This window comes from Gorilla gorilla, chromosome 20 (genome assembly GCF_029281585.2).
Source record: "Gorilla gorilla gorilla isolate KB3781 chromosome 20, NHGRI_mGorGor1-v2.1_pri, whole genome shotgun sequence".
In the NCBI taxonomy this organism is placed as follows: Eukaryota; Metazoa; Chordata; class Mammalia; order Primates; family Hominidae; genus Gorilla; species Gorilla gorilla.
Genome location: NC_073244.2, coordinates 68365997 through 68388693, shown reverse-complemented (window position 1 = coordinate 68388693; position 22697 = coordinate 68365997). Strand labels below are relative to the sequence as shown.

Here is a 22697-nt window from a genome sequence, read left to right as displayed (position 1 = left end):
TCTCCTAAATGTACAAAAATTAGCCAGGCATGGTGGCATGCACCTATAATCCCAGCTACTTGGGAGGCTGAGGCAAGATAATTGCTTGAACCCAGGAGGCAGATGTCGTGGCGAGCCGAGACTGTGCCACTGTATTCCATCCTGGGCGACAGAACAAGACTACGTCTCCAAAATAAACAAACACATAAAGCTGAAAAAAAAAAATAGCGCATTGTGACAGACTGAAGCAGAAATGAGAATTCAGCTGTTTTCTATTAAACTAGACGTCAAAGAGATTTGCAAAAGTGTAAAATAATACCTTTCTTACTAAACTTTTTTGGCTTGGAAACAAATAGCCATTTCACGAAAACATTTTATTTATGTCAGTATGTATATTTATTATCCTTATTTTTCAAATATTTTTAATGTCAGTAGCTTTAGGGGTACAAGTGGTTTTTGGTGACATGGATGAATTGTGCAGTGGTGAAGTCTAGGATTTTAGTGCACCAGCATCTGTGTAATGTACATTGTACCCAAAAGGTAGTTTTCATCCCTCACCTCCCTGCCACCCTCCTTCCTTCTGAGTCTCTATTATCCTTATTTTTTTAATGCAGTAATAGATATTTTAATAATAGCTTTACTGAGATGTAATTCACATACCATGCAATTCACCCATTTCAGTGGTTTGTAGGATACTCAGACTTGTACGACCATCACTACACCAGTTTTAGAGGCTTTAATCACCCCAAAATAAACCCTGAACCCCTTAGTCATTGTCTCTAAATTCCCCTACCCCTCACCCCCTGGAAATCGCTAATGTCCATTGTGTCTCTATGGATTTGCCTATCCTGAATATTTCATATATGGTAAACGGAATCAGGTAATATGTGATCTTTTATCACTGGCATCTTTCACTGAGAATAATGTTTTCAAGGCTCACACACGATGTTGAATGCATCAGAACTTTGTTTCTTTTTATGGGTGAATAATATTCATTTGTATGCATAGACCACACTCTGTTTCTCCATTCATTAATGGATGCGTGCTAGGATTACCTTCACTTGCTAGCTCTTAGGAATAGTGCTGCTGTGAACATTGTGCACGGGTTTTTGTGTGGACTTAATGTTTCATTTATCTTGGGCACATACCTAGTGTGGAATTGCTGAGTAACTCAGTGTTTAACATTTTGAGGAACAGCCAGACTGTTTTCCAAAGCAGCTGTATCATTTCACATTCCCACCAGCAGCATATGAGGGTTTTAATTTCTCCACCTTAGTTAGTGTGAAGTGGTACTTCACTGTGGCTTTGGCTTCCATTTTTCTGATGGCTAATGAGGTTGAGCATCTTTTTATGTGCTTATTTGTAAATAGAAATAGTTTTTGTAAATATAAGTATTTGTATTTGTAAATATTTATAATATTTGTAAATATAAATATTTTTAAGTTAAAAATCCTTGAATTTACAATAAGGTAAATATCAATAAAGATAACCTTTGGCTGGGCACGGTGGCTCACACCTGTAATCCCAGTACTTTGGGAGGCCGAGGTGGGCGGATCACCTGAGGTCAGGAGTTCGAGACCAGCCTGACCAACATGGTGAAACCCTGTCTCTACTAAAAATACAAAATTAGCCGGGCATGGTGGCGTCCAGCCTGTAGTCCCAGCTACTCGGGAGGCTGAGGCAGGAGAATCGCTTGAACCCGGGAAGCAGAGGTTGCAGTGAACCCAGATTGCACCACTACACTCCAGCCTGGGCGACAGAGCGAGGCCCGTCTCAAAAATAAATAAATAAATAAAAATAACCCTCACTGGAAAAAAAAAAAAACAGCTCTTTAGATCCTTAATAATTTTTTTCGCGTGTTCAGCGGCCCTAAGACCATGAAGTTTGCAAACCACCAGCTGGTGTTAAAACATAAGCCAAGGTGTTATTCTAATGGAGCTCTGCCCGACATCTCTCTTCCCTGATAAATGCTCTTCATTTTCCCAATAGGCCTCTCTTCCCCAGACAAAGGAGTGAAGGAGGGCTGCTTTTTTAGTTGTGAGCATCACTGTAAGACAACAATAGAAAGGTGGTTTGCTTTTCTGAGTCATGTCCAGACCCCATGGCAGGTCTGTGCACCAGATCCAAGTGCCACCCTTCCCCAGAATTGCCAGAGAGGTTGCAAGATCGAAAAGAATTTTGGGAGAGGTAGCTATGAAAATACAGACTTGGGGGTTCCACGGTTCTTACTTTTTTCTTTAGTTGCAACTGGAGACAAAAGCATCAGCCATCCAGTTCACAATGGGAGCAGGAAGCAGAGAGAGAAATCAGCATTAGACTAAGATCAGTGCAATAACCAAGAAGACCAGAGATAGAAGTGTCCCTGGAGATCAGCTGACCCACTCACTGCTATCAATAAAGCTACTTGGGCCCATCTATCAGCCCATCCATCCATCGATAAGTCCATTCGTTCATCATCCATCCAACCAACATTCACATGATACATGCTCTGGGCATTGGCCCATGTTTGGTGCTGGAGACACAGATAAATCAGATCCAGCCCCTGCTCTGTAGGTATTTGCAAGGCTGATTGGGAAGAGAAGTTCTGGTATAAGAGTACACTAGACACCCCAAACTCTGTTCTCACAGAACTTGCTATCTATGGATGTCCCAAACGTCTTACAGGTGCTTCAAGCTTAGCCTGTTCAAAAAAGAATCTGTGGTCATCACACTCCTATCCATCAAAAAATAATCTGTTAATGCAATACTTTTTATTTATTCTTACTATTTTTTGTAGAGATGAGTCTCACTATGTTGCCCAGGCTGGTCTCAAACTCCTGGCCTCAAGTGATCCTCTTGCGTTGGCCTCCCAAAGTGCTGGGATTAAAGGCTTGAGCCACTGCACCCAACCAATACGATAAATATCCCTGAGTTCACACTGATATAAATAAATACAGTACTTGAATAAATAAATGGGGAAGAAAAGTCAGCTTTTCCTTACAGAGAAAGTCCATTGAATATATGTAGAAGGAATAAGGGGAATAGAAAATCACCATTGGAGAAGCACTGTAGCAATCATTTCTGCAGCAAGATCCACAGATGGATGCTAAAATTAATGGGCAAAAATTGGAAGAGAAACAGGGTATTCGCATAGCCTCAAAATATCTCCCCCAGCGTATTTATTAATTACAAAGGGGGAAAATAGTAACTTAACAGTGGAGAAACCTGGCAGACACCACCTTAGCCGAGGGACTAAAGTTTACACCATGGGTAATAAGACACATCAACATCATGTGGTCCCTGATATAATTCCCTGGGAAGGGTATGAGACCACTTCTGTGGTATTCCTGCCCTAAATGCATAGTCTCAATCCAATCATGAGAAGGCTTCAGACAAACCCAAATTGAGAGAAATTCTGCAAAACAACTGATCAGAGCTCTTCAAATGTTTCAGGGTCATGAAAGACAAAGATTGAGGAGGTTCAATCACACATGCTAAGGACAAGTCACAAGACCAAAGGAGATGGGATAACAAAATGCAACATGATTGAGCAAGAGCTGGATTTTATGAAACAAAACAAAACAAAACCAAACAAAAACTTAATTGAAAATGCAAGGTGGGATCCTGGATTGGATTCTCAAATAGAATAGTTTTTCTATCAGTAGAAACATTAGTAAAATTTGAATGAGGTCTGTAATTTCTTTAATAGTTTTGTTCTGGTGTTGGGTCTTGCTTTTAGTCATTGTGCTATGATTAGGTAAGATGTTAACAGCTGAGATAACTGGGTGAAGAATATTCAGAAACTTAATTTTTGTGACTTTTCTCTAAGTCTAAAATAATTTCAAAATAAATTTTTTTAAAAACGTGTTCCTCTACAGAGTTTTTTGTTTTTCTTTTTTTCTTTTTGAAACAGAGTCTTGCTCTGTTTCCCAGGCTGGAGTGCAATGGCAGGATCTCAGCTCACTGCACCCTCCACCTCCTGAGTTCAAGCGATTCTCCTGCCTCAGCTTCCTGAGTAGCTGGGATTACAGGCCCCTACTACCATGCCTGGCTAATTTTTGTATTTTTAGTAGAGATGGGGTTTCGCCATGTTCGCCAGGCTGGTCTTGAGCTTCTGACCTCAAATAATCCAGCTGCCTTGGCTTCCCAAAGTGCTGGGATTACAGGTGTGAGCCACCGCGCCCGACCTCTACAGAGTTTTCTCATCTCAGTTGAGGGCAGCCTCAATTCCCCGGTTGCAAATACATGTATGTATAAAGAGAGCCTTTCTGCATGCTTCTCTATCCCCAACCACCAGCATCTGACCCATCACTCAATCCTGTGAGCTGTTTCCTCAGTGCCTCGTAACCTTCTACTTATCCCCATCTTCACCCTGATGACCAAAACGTTTTCTAACTTGTGTGTTTGCCCCTAATCTGATTCCCACCTAATCCATTCTTTCCTGAGGGCAAGACAGATTGTTTAAACACACAGAACCACACATACATGCACACACACACTCCTAAATATGACACTCCTTTGCTGAAAACCCTTTAACAGCTTCCTTTTCCCTTAGGATAACATCCAAAATTTTTCCTGTGACCCACATGCCCCTGTCTGTTCTGTTTCCTGCCTCCTGTCTCTTCTTACTTGTAACAGTCCCACCACCATGCCCCTCCTTCTGTCTACCACGTTCCTGACACACCGGCCTCTCTCTGATGAAGGGACTCAGTGCCTTCTGCCCCAGGACCTTTGCATATTCAAGTCTCTGCCTGGAATAGTCTCTCCTAACTCTTCAGCTGGCCAGCTCCTATTCCTTACCTCAAGTGTGACTTTTCTAGAGAGGCCATCTCCGAATCCCCACACTAGAATGTGTTTGTTTAGCATGAGAATTCCATGAAGACAGAACTATTTCTGTCTGTCTTTTTCATCACTATATTCCCAGCATCAAGCCCGTGGAAAGAACCAGGAATAAACATTTGTGGATCAAATGAGGAAATGGGAACTCAGAGTTATGGCAAGACCCAAGTCCTCTTCCCAATATACTCTTTGGTGTCTTTACGTCGCAAAAGTCTGGAGTCTCACTAGAATTATCTAACTATAGTAATGTTGACTTCCAGGCACTGCACAACATAAGCTCGTCAGTGACATGCAACAGTCCCATGAACTGGGGATTCTTGTGAGCCCCGTTGGTCAGATGAGGACAGCAAGGCTTGCAGAAGCAATGTCTCCCCAAAGTCACAGAATCAGTGATAGAAACCGGGATGCAGACACAAGTGTATCTCCAAGGGCAGGGGCTAGCAACCTAGACTCATTCACCCCACCGTGTCCATCAAGGGAAATGTGAATGTCTAAATGGAAAGCAAGAAGAAGTCTGTTAGACTTCAGGAGCTTCTCTCTGAATCCAGCCCATGAGAGCCTCCCAAGTAGTAAGAAAATACATAGAGGACACAAGGCGTGGCTGGAAGCATTACCTTCACGGTACAGGCTTCTGCCAATCCCAGGAAAAGCAGAATCAGCAGCGACATTTTCAGAAATGGCTCTGATCTGTGCGTAATGGGGCTGGGATTTGGGCTGAATGTTCTCCTCTTAGGATAGACAGGACTCTCTGGTCACTCACCGTCTTCCCAGGCTCCAGGGACAAAACTAACTGCCCACACCTGCCCTCTAGCCTGCCTGGAGGCTGGCAGGTCTCCAGACCTGTGCCCACGCCACCAACTGCTGACCAAAGAACTGTATCTGCTTTTTCATCTTAAAGCAACATTTTAGAACAGTTTCATGCTGAGTGTGATGCTTGTCATCCTATGATCTGCTGGCCAAATCCTGCCCTCCTCCTGTTTTTGTTGGCCCTATGAGCTAAGAGTAATTGTTACCTTTTTTAATGGTTGGAGGGGAAAGACAAAAGAAAATATTTCATGACATGAAGATTATATAGAATGTGAATTTCAGTGTCCATGAATAAAGTGTTATTGGAACACAGCCATGCCATTTCACTATGTATTGTCTACAGGTGCTTTCAGGCTGCAAGGCTGAGCTTTGTAGTTGTGACAGAGACCATCTGGGCCAAAAGGCGTAAAATATTTACTGTCCGGCCCTTTATAGAAAACGTTTGTGGACCCCTGTCCTACACGTACTGTAAATTTCAGAAAAACAACAAAGCAAGCAAACAACATCTATCGTATTTCTACTCAGAAGTAAGTATTGTTTTTACATTTTTGTGTATATTCCTTTCCAAAGATGTCTACGTTTATACTTATCTCTAGCACTTACTAGCTATGTACCCTGAGCAAGTTACTTAACCACTGTGTGCTTCATTTTCTTGATCTATAAAGTTGGGATAATGGTATTTCCAATCTCATGTGATACTATCATATCACAGCTGTATGATAGTAAATTTGTACTGTTGTAGCCATTAAGTTTGTAATAATTTTTCATAGCAGCCACAGGGAACTACCTGTTTCCACTGGTGATTCTTAGAAATTGCTTGGACAGTCAAGAACTTTAGCTGTCAGTGGGGATATGAACTTGACCCAGTATCCCTCTGGACTCCTGGAATAAAGGCAGAGTGTAGAGACCACTGGTCTATCTAAGCTCTGAAGGTTTCTATGGTACTTCCTTCAAGCCTGATAGAAACAGAGAGTTGTGTGTAGTGTCCTGGAAGGAAAGAGTTCCAGGTGTGGAGGGATGTCCACTCTTGCAGGGGACTCTCTCCTGCCGCCATCTCTGGTGCTATCTATGTTTCAATCCCTAGTATGAGCTGGACCATCTCATGTACATTAGGGGATACCTCAGCGACCCTTCAGACTAGGCTGGAGGGGAGAGTTCTTGTTGGCCATTTGCGATATTTCAGAGCTCCCCTCCTTTGTGAGCACATGGTCCTGGCAACTCATCACCAGGAAAACATGATACTACAGGATTTGTTATAACGAGCAGAAGAAACAAGGCGTAAAACATGCGGAAGGCTTTTCACATCCGGTGCTATGTGGAAGTAAAGACCATCCAGTGAAAACAAGTAAAGGCTATTAATTCAGAGCTTGCTGTAATAAGGGAGTCCACTGACACCATTTGTGTTTGGCACAGACTCAAAGGCAGGCAGGGTAGTGGGAAAGCTTATAGTGAAAGAAAGGGAAGGCTTCAAGAGTGCCTGGTTGGAGGCTGTTGGCATAAGGAAGCTGGCAGTGGTTAATTAGAGGCCATTGTGATTGGTTGGGGGAGCATATTTGGATTTTTCTGATTAGTCCTACGTTTCGATTTTCCATCCTTCCTTAGCAGCCTCATTACCAGCACAGCTGTTTCTTTGCTTTATCAAATATAATCATAGTCCCTAACTCATAACACTAGGGTTTAAATGCAACAAATGCCTGGGATGTAGAACATCATTAATATTCTTTAGCATTATCCGCTCTGCCAGACTGTGATCTGGGGACAGAGATGAGTCAGATACTGGCCTTGCTCATGAGGAACTCATGCTTTAGGGAAGATCAGGATTTCTCACCATTGGCACAGCTGACATTTAGGACTAGATCGTTTTTGTGGTGGGGGCTGTCTTCCGCTTTGTGGGATATTTAGCAACATCTCTGGTCCCTATTGATTACACAGTAGCAGCTGCCCCACCCACCCCACACCAACCACCACCGCCACCATGTTTGGGGAGCCACAACCAGGAAGTGATGAGCTAATAGTGCTTGTTACGTTATTTTTATTATAACTTTTTATGTTCAAGTTTATACAGTTTAGTTTTGAGTATTGGGCTATGTTAGGCAAACAGCTAAACTGAGGAATTTTACCTCAATTTAAAAATGTTTTAAATGTAGAAAACTGAAAACGTTAACAATTGACCCTCATAAGCTGGCTCCAGTACACGTGTGTAATATTATTTTGTGTGTTTTTACATTTATTCTAAATGATGTTTCACTGAATCTTTCTTGCACAACTTGCTAGCTATGTATGTATTTATTTATTTATTTATTGAGACGGGGTCTCGCCCTGTCCCCTAGGCTGGAGTGCAATGGCACGATTTCAACTCACTGCAAGCCTCCGCCTCCTGGGTTCAAACGATTCTCCTGCCTCAGCCTCCTGAGTAGCTGGGATTACAGGCGTGCGCCACCACACCTGGCTAATTTTTGTATTTTTAGTAGAGACAGGGTTTCACCATGTTGGCCAGGCTGGTCTCAAACTCCTGACCTCGTGATCCACCCACCTCGGCCTCCCATAGTGCTGGGATCTTTTTTTTTTTTTTCCACCCAGCGTGATGTTTGTGAGATCCACTCATGTCTATGTGGAGCAGGGAAGTGGTGCTGGACCTGGAGATGGCAAAAAACCTGGTTGTTATAGTCACAGACAGCCAATCAGTTAGAATCACAGACACTGAGTCAATCCAGTGTGGATGCCAATCCCTGCCCCACCACACTACGGCTGGCCTGAGTTTCTTCTTGCTACCATAACGAATTACCATAAATTTTGTGACTTAAGACGACATAGATTTATTATCATACAGTTCTGGAATTGAGAAGTCTGAAGTGGGTTGATCGAGCGAAAAGCGTTGGTAAAGCTACATTCCTTCTGCCGGCTCTAGGAGGAATTTGTTTCCTTGCCTTCTGCAGCTTCTACAGGCTGCCCACATTCCTGACTCCTGGTCGGCTTCTTTCATCTTCCTAACCAACAGCATAGCGTCTTCAAATCTCTCTCCAACCCTCTCCCATTTTCAGGCCAGCGATGGCCGGTCAAGTCTTTGTCACCGTACATTGCTCTGATTCTCTGTTTTCATCATTCCGTCTCCCTCTGTTACCCATTTCCCTCCCTCTTTCACTTACAAGATCCTTTGTGATTACATTGGACCTACCCCAGTAATCCAGGATAATCTCCCCACAAGGTCAGCTGATTAACAATCTTATTTTTATCACATCTGAGAGTAACACACTCCCAGGTCCCAGGAGTCAGATGTGGGTATCTTCAGGGACAATTATTCTGCCTGCCTCACAGATGCATAAACTTGCTCAATTGACTATATCCCTGAGCCTCGGTTTCCTCCTATTAATGATAGCAACAATTATTATCATTAATTATTATATTATTATGCCATATCATTGTGAATGTTTTAAAGTATATTGAGGGGATGTGGAGAAATTGGAGCTCTTATACATCGCTGGTGGAAATGTAAATTGGTATAGCCCCTGTAGAAGACAGTTTGGCAGTTTCTCAAAAAGTTAAATATAGGGCTACCGTATAACCCTGAAAGTCCACTCCTAGGTATGTACACAAAAGAACGGAAAACAGGTAATTAAACAAATATTTACACATGAATGTTCACAGCAACACTATTCACTAGAGTCAAAATATGGAAATGATTCAAATGTCCATCAATAGATTAATGGGTAAAGTGTGGTATAGCCATATAATAGGATATTATTCAACTGTAAAAAGAAATCAAGTACTGATACATGCTAGAACATGGGTGAACCTTGAAAATATTATGCAGAGTAAAAGCAGCCAGACACAAAAGACTACCTAGTGTATGATTCCGTTGATATGTAATATCCAGAACAAGTAAATCCTTAGAGACAGAAAGTAGATAGTGGTTGTCGGGGACTAGGAACGGGGAGGGAAAGAGGAATGGCTGCTTAGTGAGATGGGGTGAGGGGTAAGGAAAATGTTTTAAAACTAGATGTGGGTGATGGTTGAACAACATCGAGAATGCACTAAAGGCCACTGAATTGTACACTTAAAATGGTTAATTTTATATCATATGAATTTTACCTCAATTAAAAAAGTTTTAAATGTAGAAAAATGCGTTAAAAGCTCTAAAAATAGCAATTAAAAAATCCCATGTTACCAAAACAAAACAAAGAAAACAGTACAAGCATAGGGACTGTGCATATTAAAAGTAACTAAATTTAAAAAGTATTAAAAGTAACTAAATTTAAAAATTAAACCAGCAGCAGCAGCAGCATCTGAGGCTTCTACAGGGAAATAAGTGGAAATAGTTCAACCCCTCTGTGCAGTTCCTGGGCAGTCCCAGAGCTTGAGCAGGTGGGAGGGATGAGCATTCTGTCCCTGCCGCAGGGGCCATTACACCCACAGGGGCAGCGCCCACACAAGGGGTCTCGGCTGCAGCTGGCATGACTGGCTCAGCCACACCAATGCTTCTGTGTCCTGGGCAGCCTGGCTTCCCAACCCCCAAGGAGTCCCAAGCCACTGACTAGGTCCTAGAATAGACAACCCATGTCCTGGGCTCTGGCTGGCTCTCCAGTCAGTTCCTTCACATCTATCCTAGATAGAGGAGCCCTTGGAGTCTTCTGTCCCCCACTAAACAGATAAGGGAGCAATGGGTCAGAAGTTTCAGGGATTTTTCCCAGAAGGGACCTGAAAAGTGTCATCAGATTTAGCCAGGCTCTGAAATCATAAAGGTGTGGGATCAAACCTCAGCTCCCTCCACCTCCTGGCTGTGTGCACTAGGACAAGGATTTCTTTTCTTTGGACCTCAGTTTCTCAGGGAGTAAAAGTGGAGGTGTCATAGCAACAGTCGATACTTTTTCTAGCACTGACTATATCCCAGATGCTCTTCTAAGAGCCTTTGCCTATAATAACTCCTACAACACTATGAGATGGGAACTGTTATTAGCGTCATTTTATAGATGAAAAAAGTGAGATCTAAAAGCATAAGGTCCACTCAGAGTCACACCACCAGTAATTGGCAGGACTGGGATTCAAAGCTAAGTATATGAATCTGCAGTGAATGCTCTACACTAGCCCTGTCCGATAGAACTTTCTGCAGTGATAGGAATGTCCTGTATCCGTGCTACCCAGAATGGTGGCCACTAGCCACGTGCGGCTGCTGAGCACTTGAGGTGACGCTAATGCAACTAAGGAAATGAAGTTTTCATTTTATTTCATTACGAAGCACGTAAATCTAAATAGCTACGTGGTAAATCTAAATAGCTACATATATTGGACAGTGCTGCTCTAATCATGATACTAAGCGCCTCTCAGCCTTAACAGACTATGTACCTAACAGGGTTGCTATGACAGTTCTGACAGAGCCATATGTGTAAAAGCACCCTCTGTGAACCAAGCAGTCTCGGTGTTGGGGATGCACGTTCTCTAACCCTGTGGAGTTTATAGTCTGGTGTAGGAAGACAAACAACCATATTGACAAACACATATATAATTTCATGTACTGGTCATTGCTGCAAAGAAACTGAAATAGGGCCATGTGTTAGAGACCGATGGGGTTGAGATGCTGCCGTAGCTAAAGTTGTCAGGAGAGACCTCACTGAGATGGTCACATTTGAGTTTAGATCCTAATGAAGATCTGGGGTAAGAGTAGCTTAGACAGAGGGAACAGCTTGTGCAAAGACCCTGAGGCAGAAAAAAGCAGAAGGAATTTGACACGCAGAAAGAAGATCATTGTGGATGGAGCAGGGTAAGCTCATGGGAATGTGGAGGGAGGAGAGGTTAGAGTGGTAGGCAGGGGCCAGATTGTCAACAAACCTGAGTGGGTTCCGCCATGAGAATGATAGTAAGCACAAACCAGGAACATTCCTCTTTGTCTGCTTTCCCTGGGCCCTTTTACACCCACTTTGTTCTCTATTAAATATGGGCATCTCCGGCCAGGCACTGTGGCTCACGCCTGTCATCCCAGCACTTTGGGAGGCCAAGGCGGGTGGATCATGAGGTCAGGAGATCGAGACCATCCTGGGTAACATGGTGAAACCCCGTCTCTACTAAAATTACAAAAAATTAGCCGGGCATGGTGGCAGGTGCCTGTAGTCCTAGCTACTCGGGAGGCTGAGGCAGAAGAATTGCTTGAACCGGGCACCGAGATCGCGCCACTGCTCTCCAGCCTCGGTGACAGAGTGAGACTCCATCTCAAAAAAAAAAAAAAAAAAAAAAAAGGTGGGGGCATCTCCCAAGCAGAAAGCAAAGCCTAAGCCTACTCACTTCTTTGGGGAGAGAGGAAGAAAGTCTTGGACAGTAATTGAGCATCCTCTTTGGGCACCTGCCCCAACAACTTCACACACATTATCATCTCATTTAACTGAGGTTGGATCTGCAAAGGCAGCTTGGCTTGGCAGAAAGAGTGGGAGCTTTGGAATGAGGGCCTAGATCTCACCGTGGGCTCTACCACTAGGTGCTATTTTTAGCAAGCATGCAGTAATAATCATAATACTCTCAGCAGTTAAGCTTAATTGGGTGATTATGATGTGCCAGACATGGTTCTAAGCACTTCATATCTATTAGCTCATAATTTTAAGAGCTGGGTAGTATTATAATTTCTCTTTGCAAATGAGATAACTTTGCCCAAAGTCAACAAAGCCAATAATTGGAAGAGGTAGGATTTGAATCTATACAGGTATGATTGACATTTGTGAACTTGTTTAGCTGCTAAGTCTCTATACCCTGATTTCCTTTGGAAGAATTACCTCTGCTCCACTGTGTGTGGTTCTGGTGGGATAGTTAATGCACGTGCCCATTTTCTCATAATGAAAAGCAAGCAGGGTCCCTCAAAGCTCCTTGCACCAGATCCTTATTTTTACACTAAAGCCAACCAACCTGTGTCCTAAGCCAAGCTAATCTGACTGCTTACCTGGCGCTTTAAATCTCGAATTGAGTAAAGCAAGAGTGGAAGAAGCAGATTTAATGCTTTTCAGGTGAGAGTGTTGAGGGGCTCATGATACAGAAATCTCTTGGTTTCCCAGGCTTCACTCTTTCCCAAACCCACTCTCCAGCCTTCACTTTAATCCTTTGAACTCCACCCCTTTGCCAGTTCCTTCCAGTGATTTCTCTTTTAAGCTAGCCAAAGTCCATTTCTGCCACTGGAACCCAAAAAACCTGCTTGATTCAAGAAGTTCAGCTCTGTTTGTGTTCTAAGGCAACCTCTGGCTGCTGTCCTTCTGTACATAGTCTTCCTTCCATTGGATCTCTCAAAGAGAAAGCTCACTTCCTCAGTTTACTTTCCACCAGCTTTAAGTTTCAAGCCTTACTGCTTGCTTACAGCTTTAACCACTTACATACAGTATAGGTGCATACTAGATGCTCAATTAATATTTGTTGAAATGGTATTCAAGGTGAAAGATTGAGAAGTGAAGATGGTTTGGAATTGTGTTGTTGATGCCTTTATCGTGGGAGTGCCCTGTGCTAGGATGGATCTGAGAATGGTTTTTTTGTCATTCTGAAATAAGCCCATGTGTCTCCCCTACTCCAAATCCTTCCATGGCTCAACATTACATACAGGATAAGCATTTATTTAATTTATTTATTTATTTTTGAGATGGAGTCTTACTCTGTCACCCGGGCTGGAGTGCAGTGGTGTGATCTCAGCTCCCTGCAACCTCCGCCTCCCAGGTTCAAGCAGTTCTCCTGCCTCAGCCTCCCGAGTAGCTGGGATTACAGGCGCCTGCCACCACACCTGGCTAATTTTTGTATTTGTAGTAGATACGGGGTTTCACCATGTCTGCCAGGCTGGCCTTGAACTCTTGACCTCAAGTGATCCACCCGCCTCGGCCTCCCAAAGTGCTGGGATTACAGGCATGAGCCACCGCGCCCAGCCCTAGGATAGCATTTGTAACTAAAAGCTTTAGTGTGACCTAGATCAAGGGTAGGAAAACTTTTTCTGTCAAGAGCAAGATAGTAACTGTTTTTGTCTTTGTTAGCCATATGGTCCCTGTCGCAATTACTCAACTTTGCCACTGTAGTGAGAAAGCCACCAGAGACAATACATAAGCAAGGGGAGCTAGCTATGTTCCAGTAGAACTTTATTTATAAAAACAAATGGTCAACTATAGTTTTCCAGCCTCTGATACAGACTCTTCATACTTCATAGTCCAGTCTCCCAACACTTCCTCATCTTACCTTGTTTTTCTACTAAATGAAACTTTGACTTCAGGATTCATCTTACCTTGTTTTTCTGCTAAATGAAACTTTGACTTCAGGATTCAGATCTGATGTCACTTCCATAACACATCTTTCTTGGAATGTACTGCATCATTCCTGGAAGATGGAAGATCTCAGTTAATAGGAAGACCTGAACAAACAGGTCATTTTCTGTAGTGGAATGAGCATGAGCTTGAGAGTCAGATCCAGGTGTAAATCCCAATCCTGCTACTCCCTTACCCTGAGATAGTGTCCAAAAAGTCTTTCTTGGGCTGGGTGTGCTGGCTCACGCCTGTAATCCCAACACTGGCAGGTTGAGGCGGGAGGATCACTTGAGGTCAGGAGTTCGAGACCAGCCTGGCCAACATGGTGAAACTCCATCTCTACTAAAAATACAAAAAATTAAGCTGGGTGAGGTGGCGGGTGCCTGCAATCCCAGCTACTCAGGAGGCTGAGGCAGGAGAGTTGCTTGAACCTGGGAGGCGGAGGTTGCAGTGAGCCGAGATAGTGCTGTTGCAGTGAGCCAAGATCACGCCATTGCACTCCAGCATGGGTGACAGAACGAGATTCCATCTCAAAAAAAAAAAAAAAAGTTTTTCTTGGAGCTTCATCTTCCTCTTACATAAAATCATAGACTTTTAGGGGGAGATAAATGAAGTGAAGGTTGTAAAACACTTAGCAATATGTATAGCATATAATATTTATATGGCTCATAGAAGCATAATACTATTATAATTATGGTTATTACATGTTATTATCATGCACTAACATCATCTCAGAGGCTCTTATGAAATCTATACTTCTTTAAAAATGGTGATTTTCGCAATTCCTTGTCTTTGTTTAAATGCGTAATTCTCTCCTCTCTCGCCTCCCTTCTTTCAGATGTTTTAGGTAGAAGTAGAAAGAGGAAAGTGTTAGAGTTTCTTCCAAAGAATATGGGAAGATGTTCTGATTGCGTTGTTTAGAACATCCAGGGTCTAGAGTTGCAGTTTTTCTGGGTTAAGGCACTCAGAACATTTTATCTATCAAAGCCACTTGGGACTGGTAGGTCCTGATAGCATAGATGCAGGATTCCTTAATGCCCTTTGCAACCCCATCCCTGTAAATTCAACGAGCCTCCTTCTGGCTTGGAGATGAAAGGAAGATGAATAAGATGATTCTTACTAGATCTGGGATCCCAAAGCTCTGGCTTTCGGAAAAGTGAAATATTATTTGTTCCAGAGGGCACGTAACATGTTCCTGGCACATTGAAGGGCTATTCCTCATAAGCTGGAGCTCAGCGCTTGCCCTTAAAATGCACTTCACCCAGCTCACCGTCTCATGTAGGCCAAAGCTGGAAGAACCTTAGATATCACCACATTCCAGAAGCCCAATGCTAAATGTTGAGTATGTGGGCAGTCTTCTTGGAAGAAGGGTTGAAGCTGTTACCAAGTCATTGGAGGTATGCCTGGCCCCAAGAAGGGGAAAGGATCACTGCCTAGTCCCAAGGCATCAATCAGATGTGCATGTGAGGAGTCTCTACCAAGTGTCTATGTTCAGTAATACGTACTCCTACCTTACCCATCACTAAGGAATTTATAATCTACTAAATTTGTTTTTAAAAAAGTATTGTTTCTACCAAAAGACATATGCAAAACGACTTATAGCATAATTATGCATATAGATAAACGTTGGAAATAATCCAAGTGTCCGTCAACAATAGAATGGATAAATAAATCAAGGAATGGATAAATAAATCAATGGAATATTGCACAGCAATAAAAAGGATGAACTATCGATACATACAACCACATGGATGACTTTTATCAATATAATGTTGAATGAAAATCAGGGCCGGGCGCAGTGGCTCATGCCTGTAATCTCAGCATTTTGGGAGGCTGTGGTGGGTGGATTACCTGAGGTCAGGAGTTCGAGACCAGTGTGGCTAACATGGTGAAACCCCGTCTCTACTAAAGACACAAAAAAATTAGTCGGGCATGGTGGTGGGTGCCTGTAATCCCAGTTACTTGGGATACTGGGAGGCTGAGGCAGGAGAATTGCTTGAACCCAGGAGGCAGAGGTTGCAGTGAGCCAAGATCATGCCACTGCACGCCAGCCTGGGCAACAGGAGCAAAACTCCGTCTCAAAAAAACAAAAAAACAAAAAAAAAAATTAGAAACGAGACTGCATACTGTAACATACAACTTTTATGAAACTCTAAAATAGTCAAAATTAATTTATGGTGATAGAAGTTAGAAAAGTGGGCCGGGCACGGTGGCTCATGCCTGTAATCCCAGCACTTTGGGAGGCTGAGGCGGGTGGATCACTTGAGGCCAGGAGTTCCAGACCAACCTGGCCAACATGGTGAAACCCTGTCTCTACTAAAAAATACCAAAATTAGCCGATCATGGTGGCAGGCGCCTGTAACCCCAGCTACTCAGGACGCTGAGTCAGGAGAATCACTTGAACCTGGGAGGGAGGCAGAGGTTGCAGAGAGCTGAGATTGCACTCCAGCCTGGGCAACAGAGTGAGACTCCATCTCAAAAAAAAAAAAAAAAAAAAAGTTAGAAAAGTGGTTACCTGTAGGTAGGCACAGATTGGAGGGGCAAGAGGGAGACTTCTGAGGTACTGGAAATATTGTGTCTCCTTATCTGGGTCATAGTTATGTGAATCTATCCGTCTATCCATATGTAAAAATTTATTAAACTGTAACCTTAAGAATTGTACACTTCACTATATGTAAGTTATACCTCAATAAACAAAAATAAAGAAAAATTGTGATAGCCAAACTTTAAGACTTGAATTGTTATTTAAGCTCTTTATTTTACATATGAAATTTTCAATAATATCAGTTTTTGGTGTTTCCAAACAGGATATTAGTCTGAAGAAATAATCTCTTTTTCTCCCCTGGCACTTTTCAGTTGTATTTTGATTCTCTCTCTCTCTGTCTCCCTCTCTCTCTCCCTCTCTCTCTCAATTTGCTCCTGGATCTGATCCAGTCCTGAAAGACACTTTCAAGTCAGGCAGCTATCTGTGCTTTATCCAGCCTCTTCTGGGGAATACTGGACAGATAACAGGGTTCTCTCTAAAGAAAATTAGGTTTCATTCACCAGTGGGGGCCATGCTTAGGAGAAAGATGTCCCTGAGCTAAGGGAAAGTCCCAGCTCAGATGTCACTTCCTTCAGGAAGTCCTCCATGATTAATGGAGGCAGATCAGATGCCTGTTCTAGGAATGTCACAGCCCCTGAGCTACCACTGGGAGATCAGTACCATATCCTGTAGACAGCATCAACTTGGCCATCAGCCAGGCTTTGGACTTAATTCCTGTCTCTGTCACTTAAGCTCCCTACATTTTTTGTTTGTTTGTTTGTTTTTTGAGACAGAGTCTTGCTCTGTCACCCAGGCTGGAGTGCAGTGGCACAATCTCAGCTCACTGCAACCTCTGCCTCCCAAGTTCAAGAGATTCTCCTGCCTCAGCCTCCCAAGTAGCTGGGATTACAGGTGCCTGCCACCACACCTGGCTAATTTTTGTATTTTTAGTAGAGATGGGGTTTCACCATGTTGGCCAGGCTGGTCTTGAACTCCTGACCTCAGATGATCCACCCGCCTCGGCCTCCCAAAGTGTTGGGATTACAGGCGTGAGCCACCGCGCCCAGACACATTTTCCATTTCTATAAAATGAGTGTAACAGTTTCTTGCAGTTGGTTGTGGAGTTTAAGTGAGGTAATTTTTACAAAAAAGAGTGCTCTCCAAATGTTTATAAATTAAAAGAAAAATATCTTCTAGCTCAGGGCTTCCCAAGCTTCTCTCAAGAAAGTACCACCTCATAGTTTTTTGTCAATTCCATGTGTATCATTAGTATTACTTTTTATTGATTGATTTTCCTCAAACATATTAACTTGTTTACTGAGACGATCACTGTAGCTTTATCCTAAGCAATACCTAAATACAATAAAACTGCAGATTTTTGTCCTACTGATATTTTACTGCACATTAAAATATGTAATTATATTAGTTTCAACACCAGAGGGAAAAAAAAGAAAAAAGAAATTTAAAAAATGTAAAAAAAGGCCCAGGCGCGGTGGCTTATGCCTGTAATCCCAGCACTTTGGGAGGCCTAGGCGGGCGGATCACCTGAGGTCGGGAGTTCGAGACCAGCCTGACCAACATGGAGAAACCCCATCTCTACTAAAAATACAAAACTAGCCGGGCGTGGTGGCACATGCCTGTAATCCCAGCTACTAGGAAGGCTAAGGCAGGAGAATTGCTTGAACCCTGGAAGCGGAGGTTGCAGTGAGCCGAGATCGCGCCATTGCACTCCAGCCCGGGCAACAAGAGTGAAACTGTCTCCAAAAAAAAAAAAAAAAAAAAAAGTAAAAAAATATTTAATTACTAAAACAAAATCTATATATTGCCTAAAATTTTCTCTAATATGTCCATGGTTGGTAGATATTACAGAGCTTAGAAAAGTTTTGCTAGTTGAGAGCAGAGGCTCAAACCTGAAGTTAGTGGTGTTCTCCTTGCCGATATTGTTTCATTGTTATTTTTATTAACTTTTTTTCTTTTTAAAAACATTTTTTACAGCATTTAACAATTTTTTAATTTTTATTTTTTTAAAACAAGGTCTCGCTCTGTCACCCAGGCTGGCGTGCAAGGGCACGATCACAGCTCACTTGCAGCCTCGACTTCCCTGGCTTAAACTAGCCTCCACCTCAGCCTGCTGAGTAGCTGGGACCACAGTCAAGTGCCACCATGCCCAGCTAATTTTTATATTTTTTGTAGAGATGGGGTTTCGTTACATTGCCCAGGCTAATCTTAAACTCCTGAGCTCAAGCAGTTCACCTGCCTTGGCCTCCCAAAGTGCTGGGATGACAGGCGTGGGCCACCGTGCCCGGTCGACTTTTTCATTTACTTTCAGATAAGCTGCTTGGCATGCACACAAATCCTGAGTATGAAACTCCCTTAAAATCCATTTTTAGCTACTCAAACACATGAATTTTCTGCCACTAAAATTTTTAGTACACACGCCACAAGCATACCTCCATAGATCTCACAAGTGCCTCTCACAAACAAAAGGGGCAGAGAGGACAGAACGGGTAAACGAGAGGCATGAACAGGAACCAAATCCCAAAGAAAAGGCTGATTGAATTCTAGAGACTGAGATCCCAGGGAAATCGTACGAGGGTCCAGGTAAGAAGAGGGTAAGATCAGAATTACAGGGTGCAGCCAGGCGCGGTAGCTCACACCTGTAATCCCAGCACTTTGGGAGTCCGAGGCTGGTGGATTGCTTGAGCTCAGAAGTTCATGGTTCTACCGTGTTGCTCAGACCAGCCTGGGCAACATGGTAAGACCTCATCTCTATTTAAAAAAAAAAATTAATAAAATAAGTACAGGGTGGGAAGACACAGTGCTGTTCCAGTTATCTGTAGCTGTATAACACATCACCCCAAAACTCAGTGACTCAGAACAACAGTGCTTTTAGTATCTCTGTGGGTAGGAAATTGGTGGTGGGCTCAGCTGGGTGGTTAGGCTCAGGGTCTCTTCTGTGCTGACTAGAGCTGGATCTCCAGGTGACTGAAACAGCTGGGGCCCACCCACCAGCTCTCTCTTCTCATGCTGTCTCAGGCCCTCTCCGTGTGTCATGGGCTAGGTGGGGCTCCCTTACAACATGGCAGCCTCTGGACAATGGGACAGCTGAGGGGAACTGAGGCCTTCGTGCACTTAAGGGGTAGGTTGTGTCATCTTTTCTGACCTAGCCTCAGGAGTCACGCAATGTCCCTTCTGCCACTTTCTGTTGGAGACAAGCAAGTCACAGCCCTGCCCAGATGCAAGGGGATGGAAATCCAACTCCACCTCTTGATGAGGACCTGACACATTTGAACAGATCAGATGGGAGAGTGTTGTGATCATCTTCAAAAACCACAGCAAGTGTGTTTGTCTGTCTGTTACCCCCTACACCGGAAGGCATGTCTGTCACCCCCCACACTGGAAGGCGTGTCTGTCACCCCCCACACCGGAAAGTGTGTCTGTCACTCCCCACACTGGAAGGCGTGTCTGTCACTCCCCACACTGGAAGGCGTGTCTGTCACCCCCCACACTGGAAGGCGTGTCTGTCACTCCCCACACTGGAAGGCGTGTCCGTCACCCCCATACTGGAAGGCGTGTCCGTCACCCCCCCACACTGGAAGGTGTGTCCGTCACCCCCACTCTGGAAGGCGTGTCTGTCACCCCCCACACTGGAAGGCGTGTCTGTCACCCCCCCACTCTGGAAGGCGTGTCCGTCACCCCCATACTGGAAGGCGAGACCTTCAAGGACAAGGACTCCATTTCCTCTCGGTGTCCCTTGTGCCCACACGAGACCTGATACGTAGTCAGTGCTCAGTATTTATGGAAGACTCTATTGGTGGCCCAGAAAAGGCTCACAGAAGAGAGAAGTTTGGTTGTGCTGAAACCACACCCCCTCACTACCCTGTTACAGCACCAAGAAGCGGGTGGGAGCTGAGTCCTGGGAACCTGCGAAAGGCTTGCAGTCTCCCAGCGCCTGTGTCTAAGAAGATGGGCAGTGGTGGGAGGCTGGAGCCAGGTGTGAAAGGCTTGCAGAGTCTCCCGGCGCCTGTGTCTAAGAAGATCGGGCAGTGGTGGGAGGCAGGAGCCAGGTGTGAAAGGCTTGCAGAGTCTCCCGGCGCCTGTGTCTAAGAAGATGGGCAGTGGTGGGAGGCAGGAGCCAGGTGTGAAAGGCTTGCAGAGTCTCCCGGCGCCTGTGTCTAAGAAGATCGGGCAGTGGTGGGAGGCAGGAGCCAGGTGTGAAAGGCTTGCGGAGTCTCCCGGCGCCTGTGTCTAAGAAGATGGGCAGTGGTGGGAGGCAGGAGCCAGGTGTGAAAGGCTTGCAGAGTCTCCCGGCGCCTGTGTCTAAGAAGATGGGCAGTGGTGGGAGGCAGGAGCCAGGTGTGAAAGGGGACCAGCTCTTCAGCCAGGTAACAACGGTGGGCATCTCGCTCCCACATACCAATGGTCTGTTTAGTACTGCAGGGACACTGCAGTCCATATCCCAGGGACAAGTGTTCCGTATCCTCCCGTGACATCTGTTGGGAACGTGGAGATCAGCCCTTGGGTTCATCTCCACCTGCCTCCCTTTGTTCTCCCAGCCCTGATCAGTCACCTGGTTCCAGGGATTCTAACGTGTAAATCTCACTCGAATCTCTCCTTTTGTGTCCATTCATATTGCTTCTGTCCAAACTTGGGATGCCCCTGGTTCCCCGCTCTCCTGCCATCACTCCTTCTGCAAACTCGCCCCTCTCGGATCTAAGCCTGACATGTGGCTCTTCTCTCCACACTCTGTCTTTTGAGGGGCTATCTAACCCCGCTAGAAATGATAGCCAAGTCAGGTGTCTATTCCAGAGCCCTTACCCAGGTATTCCCCTGACGGCAAATACACCTCTGGACATCCCACATGTTAAGTTAAATGAGCATTTAATTTCCCCTTCCCACCAGCTCCTCATCTTGGGTTTCTCTTTCGGGGGCACCCCAAAACCACCTGTTTGCTTTTTTTTTCACCGCTATCTGCAACAGATAATCCATCGCAAAACAGGTGGCTCCGGATTTTTCCAGTGCTTCTCAAACATTTCTTCTGCTTCATCAACAGCCCTTCCCTGAACTCAGGACACAATTGTCACACGGCTGGATGTCAGGGATCAAGCCCTGGGTGACCTGCCCACTGGTCCCTGCCACCAGGGGCTGCCCCTATATCTGTCTCCACACTAACTGCCAGAATGATATGAAATTTGAATCATGCCACACCCATGTTTAAATCTCCTCAGTGTCTCCCCCGTTTTTCTGCATCTTAAAATACGTGTCTGTGGATATGTGCATATACAATATATATAATGCATGTATGTATGTGTGTATACACGCACACACCTGAAAAATGTAAGGACATGCACTACATATTAAAAATACAGGCTGAGCACAGTGGCTTACTCTGTAATCCCAGCACTTTGGTTGGGAGGCTAAAGTGGGAGGATCACTTGAGCTCAGGAGTTCAAGACCAGCCTGGGCAACATGACAAAACTCTGTCTCTACAAAAACCACAAAAGATTAGCCGGGTGTGGTGGTGTGCACCCATAATCCCAGCTACTCAGGAGGCCGAGGAGGGAGGATTGCTTGAGCCCAGGAGGTCAAGGCTGCAGTGAGCTATGATCGCACCACTGCACTCCAGCCTGGGCAACAGACTAAGACACTGTCTCAAACAAACAAACAAAAAAAACAAAAAAAATTTAAAATCATCTCTTTATGGTGGGATTATGGATGACATATATTCTCCATTATCCTTTTTTTCTGTATTTTAAAGCATTTCCTCCTGACTGTTCTTTCTTTTTATTGTGTTTCTAGTTTTTTAGTGTGTGTGCATTTTCTCTTCTGAACTTTACCAGCTACTTAACAAGTTCTATTCAAATATCTCATTAAAAGTTTCATGGGAATACAATTTCCAAATGTATTCACTACATGCATATATGGTATCTTCAGGTTCGGAAACAGGCAATAATTACTTTGTTTTTTAAAACAAAAGTTTAAAACAAAAATTAAAAAAAAAAATTTAAAAAATTACTTGTTTTTTAAATAAGCCCTGAAATAAATGAAGTCACCCTTGAGGCCAGCAGTTAACAAATCATGTTTTCTGCCTCCTCAGAGTTAACTTTTTGATGCCAATTTAGCAGCTCAACGGGCAGAAATAGAGCCAGGTGCTTTGGGACTCATTAAAACCACCTTAACAACCCTCCTAGGGACCCTGGGAGTAGATGACACCATGTTTTTCATCCGTCCAGGCAGGCTGTGTAATTATGATCAATTTATTCAACCCATCTCAGGGCTGGCAAGAAAAACAGCTTCTCTGAGGGAGAAAAAAAAAAAGC

General features: G+C 44.0%; 1 protein-coding gene across 22 annotated transcripts in view; it reads left to right on the top strand.

Moving 5' to 3' along the window:
- The window catches only part of ZSCAN5A (zinc finger and SCAN domain containing 5A), a 92526-nt gene that overhangs the window by 36855 nt on the left and 32974 nt on the right, over positions 1-22697 (top strand). The window contains exon 1 of one of the 22 annotated variants that reach the window (XM_063701683.1): positions 5934-6131. The exons of 20 other annotated variants lie outside the window; for them this stretch is intronic. The gene's annotated coding sequence lies outside the window, so the exon portion shown is untranslated. Of the gene's footprint in view, positions 1-5933; positions 6132-22697 lie in introns of those variants that run through there. One more of the 22 variants, XM_063701681.1, reaches the window with a different exon arrangement.